At 41.9% G+C, this 12,092-nt stretch overlaps 1 protein-coding gene across 1 annotated transcript in view; it reads right to left on the bottom strand.

Moving 5' to 3' along the window:
• LOC122543500 (targeting protein for Xklp2-like) overlaps positions 1-8,748 on the bottom strand; it is a 47,313-nt gene extending 38,565 nt beyond the window's left edge. The window contains exon 1 of the mRNA XM_043682256.1: positions 8,745-8,748. The gene's annotated coding sequence lies outside the window, so the exon portion shown is untranslated. The remainder of the gene's footprint in view (positions 1-8,744) is intronic.
• Positions 8,749-12,092: the final 3,344 nt, after the last annotated feature.

Genomic DNA, 12,092 nt, shown 5'->3' with positions numbered 1-12,092 from the left:
ATCAGAGCTGAAAATGTGTTGCTGGTAAAGCGCAGCAGGTCAGCCAGCATCCAAGGTGTAGAGGGAGGAAGAGAGCTTCTTCAAGGAAGGCATCCTTGCAAGAGGATTCACAGTAGGTTAAAATCTTCGAGGAGAAAGTGAGGACTGCAGATTCCTGAAGAAGGGCTCATGCCCGAAACGTCGATTCTCCTGCTCCTTGGATGCTGCCTGACCTGCTGCGCTTTTCCAGCAACACATTTTCAGCTCTGATCTTTGAGGGGCTCTATTCTCTCCCTAGTTACCCTTTTGTCTTTAATATATTTGTAAAAACCCTTTGGATTCTCCTTACCTCTATTTGTCAAAGCTATCTCATGTCCCCTTTTTGTCCTCATGATTTCCCTCTTAAGTATACTCCTACTGCCTTTATACTCTTCTCAGGATTCACTCGATCTATCCTGTCTGTACCTTACATATGCTTTCTTCTTTTTCTTAACCAAACCTTCACTTTCTTTAGTCATCCAGCAGTCCCTATACCTACCAACCTTTCCTGCCACCCTGACAGGAATATACTTGCTCTGGATTCTCGTTATCTCATTTCTGAAGGCTTCCCATTTTCCAGACGTAATTTATCTGTGAACATCTGCCCCCAACTAGCTCTTGCCTAATATAGTCAAAATTGGCCTTTCTCCAATTTAGAACTGATCCTTTTCTATCACTATTTTGAAATTAATAGAATTATCGTTGTTGGCCCCAAAGAGCTCCCCACTGACACCTCAGTCATCTGCCCTGCCTTATTTCCCAAGAGTAGGTCAAGTTTTGCACCTTCTCCAGTAAGTACATCCACATACTGAATATGAAAATTGTCTTGTACGCACTGAACAAATTCCTCTCCATCTAAACCTTTAACACTATGGCAGTCCCAGTCTGTGTTTGGAAAGTTAAAATTCTCTACCATAACCACCCTGTTATTCTTACAGATAACTGAGATCTCCTTACAAGTTTGTTTTTCAATTTCCCTCTGACTATTAGCGAGTCTACAATTCAATCCCAATAAAGTGATCATCCCTTTCTTATTTCTCAGTTCCCTGGATGTATTTCTGGAAACATGCTCCCTCAGCACAGCCGTAATGCTATCCCTTATCAAAAACGCCACTCCCCCTCCTCTCTTGCTTCCCTTTCTATCCTTACTGTAACATTTATATCCTGGAACATTCAGCTGCCAGTCCTGCCCATCCCAGTCCCATGTTTTTGTAATTGCAATGATATCCCAGTCCCATGTTCCTAACCATGCCCTGAGATCATCTGCCTTCCCTGTTCAGCCCCTTGCTCTGAAATAAATGCAGTTTAATTTATTAGTCCTACCTTGTCCTGCCTGCCCTGACTGTTTGACTCGCTACTGTTCTCAACCGTACCAGTCTCAGATTGATCTCTTTCCTCACTATCTCCCTGGGTTCCCCCCTCCCCCCACCTTACTAGTTTAAATCCTCCCTAGCAGCTCTTGCAAATCTCCCTGCCAGTATATTATTCCCCTTCCAATTTAGGTGCAATCAAATCTCTATATTATTTGAAAACAGAAAACATAGAACAATACAGCACAGCACAGTCCCTTTGGGTCTCTGACCTTTTATCCTAGTCTAAGATGAAACGAACTTAAATACCTTACGTTTCACCAACATGCGTTTGCTTATCCAAGAGTCGCTGAAATGTCCCTGACTCTATTACCACCGCTGGGAGTGCATTCCAAGCACCCACCACTCTCTGTGTAACGAACCAACATCTGAAATCTCTAAATCTTCCTTCAATTGTCTTAAAATTATGCTTCCCTCGTGATCGCTATTTTGCACCCTGGGAAAATGTCTCTGTCTCTCTCTCTCTCTCTCTATCCACTCTATATATGCCTCTCGTCATCTCGTACACCTCTAACAAATCACTGCTCGTCCTTCTTCACTTCAATAAGAAAAACACCAGCTCCCTTGAGCTTCCTTAAGATGTTTATGAGACAGCTTTTAAACTTTGGTGTGAGTGACGTGATGAAACATGTATATTGTATTATAACACATTTGGAATTCCGTCTTTATTCATAGATGCAAACAGATGGATTTCATTTAGTTCTGTGAGTCAAATCTTTTTGCAACAAACTTTTTTTTATATATATGGTCTGAAACTGAGGCCTAAACATGTCAGTTTCAAGAAAGCATGTGATTGCAGTCAAGTACTTTACAGATTATTGTTTTATTTTATTTTATTCCTTTATAGTTGTCATAGCTGAATCCTTTGGACTCTGATATATTTTTAATAATCAGAGTAAATCATCTTAAGGCAATGTTGTCTTATGTCGATTCCTTAAAGAATGTAGTTTTGTATTCAGTTCAGAAGATTTCAGAGTTCATTTCAATGCAAAGCATCTTCACCGAGCAGGGCAATCAAGTTAGGTAATTCGGAGAGCTAGTCATCTGATTGGAACTAGAGATAGTACAGCATGGAAAAAGACCCTTCAGTCCAACTCACCATGCCAAGCAGTTTTCCTGAAATGACCTAATCCCTGTATTTGGCCCGTATTCCTGTTAACATTCCCTGTCCATATACATGTCCAACAGTCTTTTGCATTATCATTGTACTCACCTCGGCCACTTCCTCTGGTAGTTCATTCCATGGATGAACTGTGTGAAACTGTTGCCCTTCAGCACTGTTTTACTCTTGCCCCTCTCGCCTTAAACCTGTGCCCTCTAGATTTGGACTCTGGAGAAAAGACATTGGCTGTACATCTTATATGTGCTCCTCATGATTTAATAAACCTCTGAAAGGTCACCTTTCAGCTTCCTCTGCTCCAGGGAAAGGCTCAGTGTTGGGACTACAACTTTTCACCTGATACATTAACGATCTCGATGAAGGAACTGAGGGCATTTTGGCTAAGTTTGCAGATGGTACAAAGATAGGCAGAGGGACTGGGAGCATTGACGAGGGGGAAAGCTGCACAAGGCGTTGGACAGGTTAGGAGAGTCGTTTCAGAAGTGGCAGATGGAGTACAACATGGGAAAATGTGAGGTCATGCACCTTGCTATGTCGAATAGACATTTGGACTAATTTGGAGAAAATTCAGAAATCTGAAGTGCAAAGAGACTTGGGAGTTCTAGTCCCGGGTTCTCTCAACGTAAACTTGTAGGTTGAGTTAGTAATTTGGAATGTAAATGCAATGATGACAGTTTATGCGTGGCACGGTGGCACAGTGGTTAGCACTGCTGCCTCACAGCGCCAGAGACCCGGGTTCAATTCCCGCCTCAGGCGACTGACTGTGTGGAGCTTGCACCTTCTCCCCGTATCTGTGTGGGTTTCCTCCGGGTGCTCCAGTTTCCTCCCACAGCCCAAAGATGTGCAGGTCAGGTGAATTGGCCATGCTAAATTGCCCGTAGTGTTAGGTAAGGGATAAATGTAGGGGTATGGGTGGGTTGTGCTTCGGCGGGTTGGTGTGGATTTGTTGGGCCGAAGGGCCTGTTTCCACACTGTAATGTAATCTAATCTTATTTCGAGTGGCATGAATATAAAAGCAGAGATGTATTTCTGAGGCTCTATAAGGCACTGGTCAGGCCACATTTGGAGTATTGTGTGGAGGTTTGGGCCCCATATCTCAGGAAGGATGTACTGGTCTTGGAGTGTGTTCAAAGGAGATTCACAAGAAGGTCCAGAAATGAAAAGCTTAACATATGAGGAAAGTTGGAGGATTCTGAGTCTATATTCGATGGAGTTTAGAAGGATGAGAGTAGATTTAATTGAAGCTTACCAAATAATGAATGTCCTGGACAGAGTGGATATTGGGAAGATGTTTCTATTGGTTGGAGAGACTATCACCTGAGGGCACAGCCTCAGAGTAAAGGGAAGACCTTTTCGAACAGAGATAAGAGGAAAACATTTCAGCCAGAGAGTGGTGACTCCATGGAATTCACTGCCACAGAAGGTTGGGGAGGCCAGGTCATTGAGAATATTTAAGACGGAGATAGGTAGGTTCTTGATTGTAAAGGGGATCAAGGGTTATGGGGAGAAAGCAGGACATTGGGGTTGAGAAACTTGTCATCCACGATTGAATAATGGAGCAGACTCGGTGGGCTGAATGGTGTTATTTGTGCTCCTATGTCTTCCGTTGTTATGAACTATGGAATGAGTGCCATAAATGTTAACTGGGTTGATTCTTGGGATGGCAGGAATGACGAATGAAAAGGGATGGGATTGGATTGGGCTACATTCACTCAAGCCATGGTCATCAGAATCACAGAGCAAACTTGAAGCACCAAATGGTCTGCCTGTGCATCTAGTTTTTATATTTCAATGTTTTTCATGGCAATACGCTCAAAGAAATAATTCAAAAAAGCTTTCAGTAGTTAAAAGGAAAGAAAATTTGAAATGGGAAGATAGTTCAATGGGAGTGAATATCTGTGGTGAGTAATTATGGGAAACTGGTTGAATGTTTATTTAGATGTTGATGTTACTATGTTTCGAATTAACATCTATATTCAACTCCTGTGTCCGTTATTTCTTCTTCTGTGTAATACATCGAAGGTCTTTGCAAAGACCTTCTCTGGACTCATGAATATGGTGTGATGTGTCCTCATGTTAACCAATTGCAGAAAATGAATCACGAAGCTTGTGAAGCCCAGTTTGATTCTGGGATTTACCTTGTGCAGAATTCCCCCCAACTGGGGTCATTGCAGTGATATGAGAAGATTCAAATAACTGATCATTCCTACTTATTCTGAAGATGCAGAGACCCAGCAAATGGCATGGGAGTACATCTGGACTAGATAACACTAATATCGCCAATTTGTTTTCAATTATTAGTAATGATGTAATCTCCTCATTTTGATCCATATGTTAGTGGATTTCCACTTTCCCGTTCTATGGAAACAATAGCTCGATCTTTGCCAACAAGCCAGCAGAAATTATTCTTCCCAACAGCTGCCAAGACAAATGAAAAATATTATTTAATTTACATCTCACAAATACCAAAGTTGCCTTTCTCTGAGATAATCCCTCGGTGTTTGTCTTGATGCAGAGTAAACACACTAATTTATACATTCACTATCTATATAATTTAGCCAGTAGATTCAATGGATATTCTACTAGGATCTTTAACTCTTGTCTGAACTTTCTCTGAGTTACCACGTAGATGAATGTGTTGGTGCAGCAACTCAACAGTTGGAGCATGTTTGCACTTTCTTGTAAGATGAATTGTGGATCATTGAAGCCATTGATAAGATAATGGGGCAAAAGCAGTCTGTGGAAGTAGTATACCACATACGTCATCCACAACAGGATGAAACTGCCAGAGACAGCAAAGAGCAAAATGATGGACCTCTGCCTGTTCTCCAGTTCTGTGTCATTCTGATTCTCTCTGAGGTTCTGGGCTCGGAGTCTCCTGCGATTTCTGTTGGCTGCAACAATAAACCTGACGGTCAGGGCATTAAGAACAAGGATCAGAAAGAATGGCAGACATGGGGTTACAATGCAGTCAATCCATACGAAAGCACCCCATACTGGTGAAGTGTAAAATATTTCCTTCATTTTGCAATGCCACGGGATATTGTTCATAATGTAAATGGGTTCATGCAGAAAGTACCAGGGAACACTCTTTAAACATCCTGCTGTGCAAACAGTTGCTATTATTGTGATTGCCATTTTCTCAGTGCAATATTTTCCTTTCAGCTTCGGACAACAAATAACCACAAATCGATCGACAGTAAAAACAACTGTTAACCAGACAGAGCAGTCCCTGGATGCATAGATTAAAGAAATCATGAGGCTGCATACAGGAGTTATTGACAGGAAACTAGTTGGGAAATAAACACCGGGAATACGGTTTAGCAGCACAGCAGTGATGATGACCAGGAGATCCGTCACCGCCATGGAGACCAGATACCATGTGATGCATCGGGAGAGACCACATCTTCCTCGGGTCAGGATCATAATCGCCAGTAAACTAGCTGGAAGGTAGACAGAGGAAGAAAGAGTGAATAAATTCCAAGGAAGCATATTACTTTTATTGCACCTTTATAAAATTGCAATTGTGACACCTGAAGTGATACAACAGAATTTTATCGTTTCAAATTGTCACCAATACCCTGTTATTTAACGGAATTCCACTCAGTTAACTCCTCGAGGGTAATTAATAATTAATACATTACTGAAATCAAACATTGAGTTAGTGTTACATTCAGATGGTAGAGATTAAAACATTCCATAAATTTGGTTAATTCAGAAACTTCATACGAGTGAAAGTTAATATTATCATCAGTGACACTTACAGTTGCGATCCATAGGGAGCAAATTTATTGAAATCAACTTTTGTATTGTAAATTGTTTTAGATTAGGCTTGGACAGTGAAAAAAAGAGCAAAGTGATATCACACAATCTTGAGGAGAAGAAGGAGAATAACAGGGCTCGATCAAAATGGGAAGGAAAAATGTCAAGAGCGACAAATGTGGAAATCTACTAACATATGGATCGCAATGAGGAGATTACATCATTACTAATAATTGAAAACAAATTGGCGATTTTAATATCCCACTGCTTCCTTTAAGTTCAATTGCTGCCAGGAGACGTTGTCTATCCAGTAGTCCAAATTATCACATTTCATCGTTTCAAATTGTCACCAATACCCTGTTATTTAACGGAATTCCACTCAGTTAACTCCTCGAGGGTAATTAATAATTAATACATTACTGAAATCAAACATTGAGTTAGTGTTACATTCAGATGGTAGAGATTAAAACATGCCATTGACAAATAAATGTTTAATTTTTGAAATCAGAGTGCCCACTAGTTCTAGAAGGTAATGTTAAACTGAGACCCCTTAGAACGTGTAAAAGCACTAACACATTTGGAACAGAGAACAGGCCAGCATTGTACAGGCCCTTTGGCCCTTGATGTTGTGCTGACCATTTATCCTACCCTAAGATCAGACTAACCTACATATCCTTCATTGTACACCTTCCAGTGTCTATCCAAAAGTCACTTAAATATTCCTAATGCATCTGACTCTACTACCACTGCTGGCAGTGCATTCCAAGCACCCACTGCTCTCTGGGTAAATAACCTACCTCTGACATCTTCCCTATACATTCCTTCAATCACTTTACAATTATTCACCCCTCGTCATACACATTTCCACCCTGGGAAAAAAGTTTCTGGTTATCCTCTCTACCTATTTCACTTAACATCTTGTACACCTCCATCAAGTCACCTCTCATCCCTCTTCACTCCAATGAGAAAAGACCTACCTCCATCAATCTTTCTTCATAGGACACGCCATCCAGTCCAGGCACCATCCTGGTAAATTTCCTCTGCACCCTCTTTAAAGCTTCCACATCTTTCCTATAATGAGGCGACCAGAACTGAAAACAATATTCCAAGTGTTGTCTAACCGGGGCTTTTAAACTCAATCCCCCTATTAATGAAAGCAAACACACAATACACCTTCCTATCAACCCTATCAACTTGGCTGGCAACTTTGAAGGACCTACCGACATGGATCCCAAGATCCCTCTGTTCCTTTACACTGCCAAGAATCCTACCTTTAACGCTGTATTCCGCAATCAATTTCAACCATCCAAAGTGAATCACACCACTTTTTTCCAGGGTGAAGTCCGTCTGCCATTTATCAGCCCAGTTCTGTATCCTGTCAATGTTACATTGCAATCTACAACAACCTTCCACACTATCCACCACTCCATCAACCTTCGTGTGATTGGGAAAAGTACAAACCCACCCTTCAACTTCCTCATCACAAAGAGCAGAAGTCCCAGAACCGATCCCTGCGGCACATCACTTGTTACCGAGCTCCATGCTGAATTCTTTTCATTTACCACCATCCTCTGTCTTCGATGGGCCAGCCAGTTTTGGATCCAGACAGAGAGGTTTCCCTGTATCCCATGCCTCCTTACTTTCTGAATGAGCCTACCATGGGGAACCTTATCAAACGCCTTTTTAAAATCCATGTACACCATATCCACTGCTCTACTTTCAACAATGTGTTTTGTCACAGCCTCGATGAATTCAATAAGGTTTGTGAGGCATGACCCAGCCCATCACAAAGCCATGCTGACTCTCTCCAATTAAACTGTGGTTTTCCAAGTAATCATAATTCCCAAATCTCCCTCTTTTCATTCATTCAAAGGATTTGCACATCATTGATTGGACCAACATGTAATGCCCATCCCTAATTTCTCTTGAGAAGATAGAGGTGCGCTATCTTTTTGAACTTCTGCCCTCTGTGTTCTTTAGGTTGGCCCATGATGTCATTAGGGAAGGAATTGGAGGATTTCACCTAGCGACACTGACAGAACAACAAATTTGTTTCCAAGTTGGGATGGTGAGTAGCTTTAGGAGGACCTTGCAGTTGGTGATGTTTGTTATCTGCTGCCCTTGTCCACCTAGATGATAATGGTCTTGAATTTGCTGTCTAAGGGTCTTTGATGAATTTCTGCAAAACATCTTTTAGATAGCATACATTACTGCTACTGACTGTTGGTGGTGGAAGGAGCGGGTATTTGTGGAAGTGGGGCCAATAAATTAAACTTCTCTGTCCTGGATGCTGTCAAGCTTCTTGAGTGTTGTTGGAGCTGGACTCATCCAAACAAGTGGGGAATATCCATCACACTCCTGATATGTGTGACTCATAATGGCACACAAACCAACAGCCACGCTCAGACAACAACTCTCCAGAACGAAGGACCCGATACGCAAAATGAGCAAGACGAATGTAGTGTACAAAATACCATGCAAGGACTGCACAAAACACTATACAGGACAAACAGGAAGACAGCTAACAATCCGCATACATGAAGATCAACTAGCCACGAAACGACACGACCAGCTATCCTTAGTAGCCACACACGCAGACAACAAGCAACATGAATTCGACTGGGACAACACTACTATCATAGGGCAAGCCAGACAGAGGACAGCCAGGGAATTCCTAGAGGCATGGCATTCATCCACAAACTCCATCAACAAACACATCGACCTGGACCCAATATACCAACCACTACAGCGGACAGCTGAAACTGACAACCGGAAGCGGCAGGGACAGACCACTATAAACACCGGAGGAAACATCAAAGAAGTGCTTCGCAGGAGGCTCCCAAGCACTGATGATGTCGCCTTGCCAGGGGACGAAACGTTCGCAACAAAAACTTCCAGCTCGGCGAACAGAACCACAGCAACTCCTGATATGTTTCTTGTAGATTGTGAGCAGGCTTTGAGTAGTCAGGCTATTGCCACATTTCAAGGGGCTTCTTAACAGCAATTAGAACAAAACTCTTTCTAGGAGCCTGTTAAAGGGTATTTCCAATGTAATTTTGTTGATTGATTTATTAATTTGTTGAACTGGTGTAGCTGTACGCAAGAGATTAGCAATTGATCGTTTAATCAAAAATATTACCGAGTGTTATGTCGTGAACACACGGTTTAGCGATCTATTTTGCATTTCACTCAATTCGTGTACACTTACGTTTTAAGCAATACTTTTATTAGACTGAATCCTATGGCATGCAAATTGCAAACAGTTTAATAATGTGTATCTGTAAATGGATTTGCACAATTCAGTTGCTTGGTAATTTTAAAGATAGACAAACTGGGTGGTCAAATTGCCTTAATCAGTCATTCCCTTCGACAGTTGTCCAAGCTATTCTCTGTTGTGACTACAGCCATGATTCTCCTACACTACCAGTACATATAGTCTTCTGCTGGATTTGCATTTGGAGCTTTCAGCCTCAACCTACCTCCACAGTGAGATGATGGTCATTACAACTGTTCAAATTCTGAGCGCACCATTCAACATACAAACTGCCTGGTGATAGAAAAGACAAGAAAAAGTAAAAAAAAAGAACTTAAAATGTCATAACATTTAAGGCTATGAGTCGATGCTGGGAAGTGGTATTGATGTCGATGGTTTATTACAGACTTGATGGAGTGAAGGGCCTCTTCTATATGGATGTTTCTATGAATCTACACTGGACTTTTTCTGCCAAGTTTCTGACTGTGTAAATGGAGTATGACACGTTTCAGCCCACATATCTGGGCATTGCTTACGACAAATGCCATGGTGCCTGATAGCATACTGAAAGTAGTGCTGAAGACTTGTGCTTTTCAGAGCTAACTGTGGTCCTGACCAAACTGATGTCAGTACAGCGACAGCACCGACGTCTATCTGACAATGTGAAAAATTGCCCAGGGTTGTCATTTATATAAAAATACGATGAAAATCTAATCCAGCCAATTACTGCCATATTGGCTAAATGTCAGTCATCTCTGAAGTGATGTTCTCAGCAACTACTCACTGACAGGGTCACTGAACTCTAGATCTATTACAGCTTAGATTCAGACATGCACAAAGGAGGTGAATCCCAGAGGTGAGGTAATGTGGACTGCTCTTGACATGATGACAGAGTTTGACCAAGTATGGTTTTATCAAGAAAGAGTTTGCAGCAGTTCAAGGAGGGAATTCACCACCATTTTCTAATGTCAGTGGAAAGCTGGTTGCAGTCATACCTTACACTGGCACAAAGGAAGAGGGGTGAAGTGGCTGGAAGTCAAAAGTCTCAGCTGCAGGACATCCTGGCAAGAATTCCTCACTCATATATCCTGGATCCGACCTGCAGTGATTGTAACAGTGGTCAGCCATCTGGACGTCATAGAATATGATTTTCCTGGTTGTAATTTTGCACGCTGAGCTGGTAGGTTTGTTCTCAGATGATCGTCACCATGCTAGGCAGCGTCATCAGTGAGATTCGGTTGTGTTCTGACCCTGATTTCTATCACTAGTATCCTTACACACAGATGAAGATGGCACCTCTTCAACTGGGACAGGCTAAGCAAAGACATACACGGGAATTCCTAGAGGCTTGGCATTCGAACAGGAACTCTATGAATGAACACATCGATTTGGACCCCATTTACCAATCTCTGAAAAAAGAAACGGAAATGATATCAGCCACCTTAACAGACCAACACACATAAAGAGAAAACTGGACAGAACACCAGCGTTTCAACGGAAGCTCACTGATGCTGTTACTGAGAGTAGTGACGTAACGTCTGAGAACAAATCTACCAGTTCAGCGAGGAAACTTGCAAGTTGAACCACAACTTGAGCTAAAAATCTTCTCAAAACTCTTGTGTGAGTTCCCAGATTGAGGCTGCTAATCTTGTCCAATTGGGGAACCTGGCTGACAGATGGTAAGTGGAGTGAGAGAGATTTTGGCAGTCCATGTGCTGATTCCGAAGAGGCAGTATAGAGTCAAGGACACTTCATCTGAAAATAAAGGGTGACTTGGTGATAGGATATCAGCCTCTGTGGGTTATTTCAAAACTAACTTCAGCTGCTTCATCAATGACGTCCTCTTAGATCAGAAACGTGGATGTGCACTAACTATTGCATGAAGGCATTCAGTGACTGCTGATGTACTAGAACAATATGCAACGAGTCTTGATCACACCACATCTTGGACTTATGAGTGAAATGTAACATTTGAACCACACAACTGCAAGACATTGGATATCTCGAACAAGTGAGGAGAGTGACATGGATGGTGCTAAGATTAGGGAGAGCTATATTGATCTTCTCAAGCATGTCAATATAAAGGAGGAGGTTGTGTTGGATGTCTTGAGAAACATTAATGTAGATAGGTCCCCAGGACGTTTTGGGATCTATCCCAAGATTCTGAGGGAGGCCAGGGAGGAGATTGTTGGGGCCTTGACAGAGAACTTTGAATCCTCTTTAGCCACAGGTAAGGTCTCAGAAGACTGGAGAATAACCAAGATATTCCTCATGGTACACTGGTCCAGAAGATCAAGTCCCTTGGGATCTCTAAAGGGTTGGGAGGTTGGACGTCATGGAGACAGAAGGCAGTTGTGGAAGAGTATTTTTCTGAATGGAGATCAGTGACCAGTCATGTTCTGCAAGGATCAGTGCTGGGACTTGGCTTGTTCCTATTTATATTGATATAGAGATGATTTGAATGAAAATGTCAGTGATCTGATTAGCAAGTTTGTAGATGACATGAATTATGGTGGTGGTGGGAATACTGAGGAAGTTTTCCAAAAGTACAACAGAATATAGATCATTT

This window comes from Chiloscyllium plagiosum, chromosome 44 (assembly GCF_004010195.1).
Source record: "Chiloscyllium plagiosum isolate BGI_BamShark_2017 chromosome 44, ASM401019v2, whole genome shotgun sequence".
NCBI classification, from domain to species: domain Eukaryota; kingdom Metazoa; phylum Chordata; class Chondrichthyes; order Orectolobiformes; family Hemiscylliidae; genus Chiloscyllium; species Chiloscyllium plagiosum.
The sequence above is the reverse complement of the archived record's forward strand: the minus strand, read 5'-3'. Positions and strand labels throughout refer to the sequence as shown.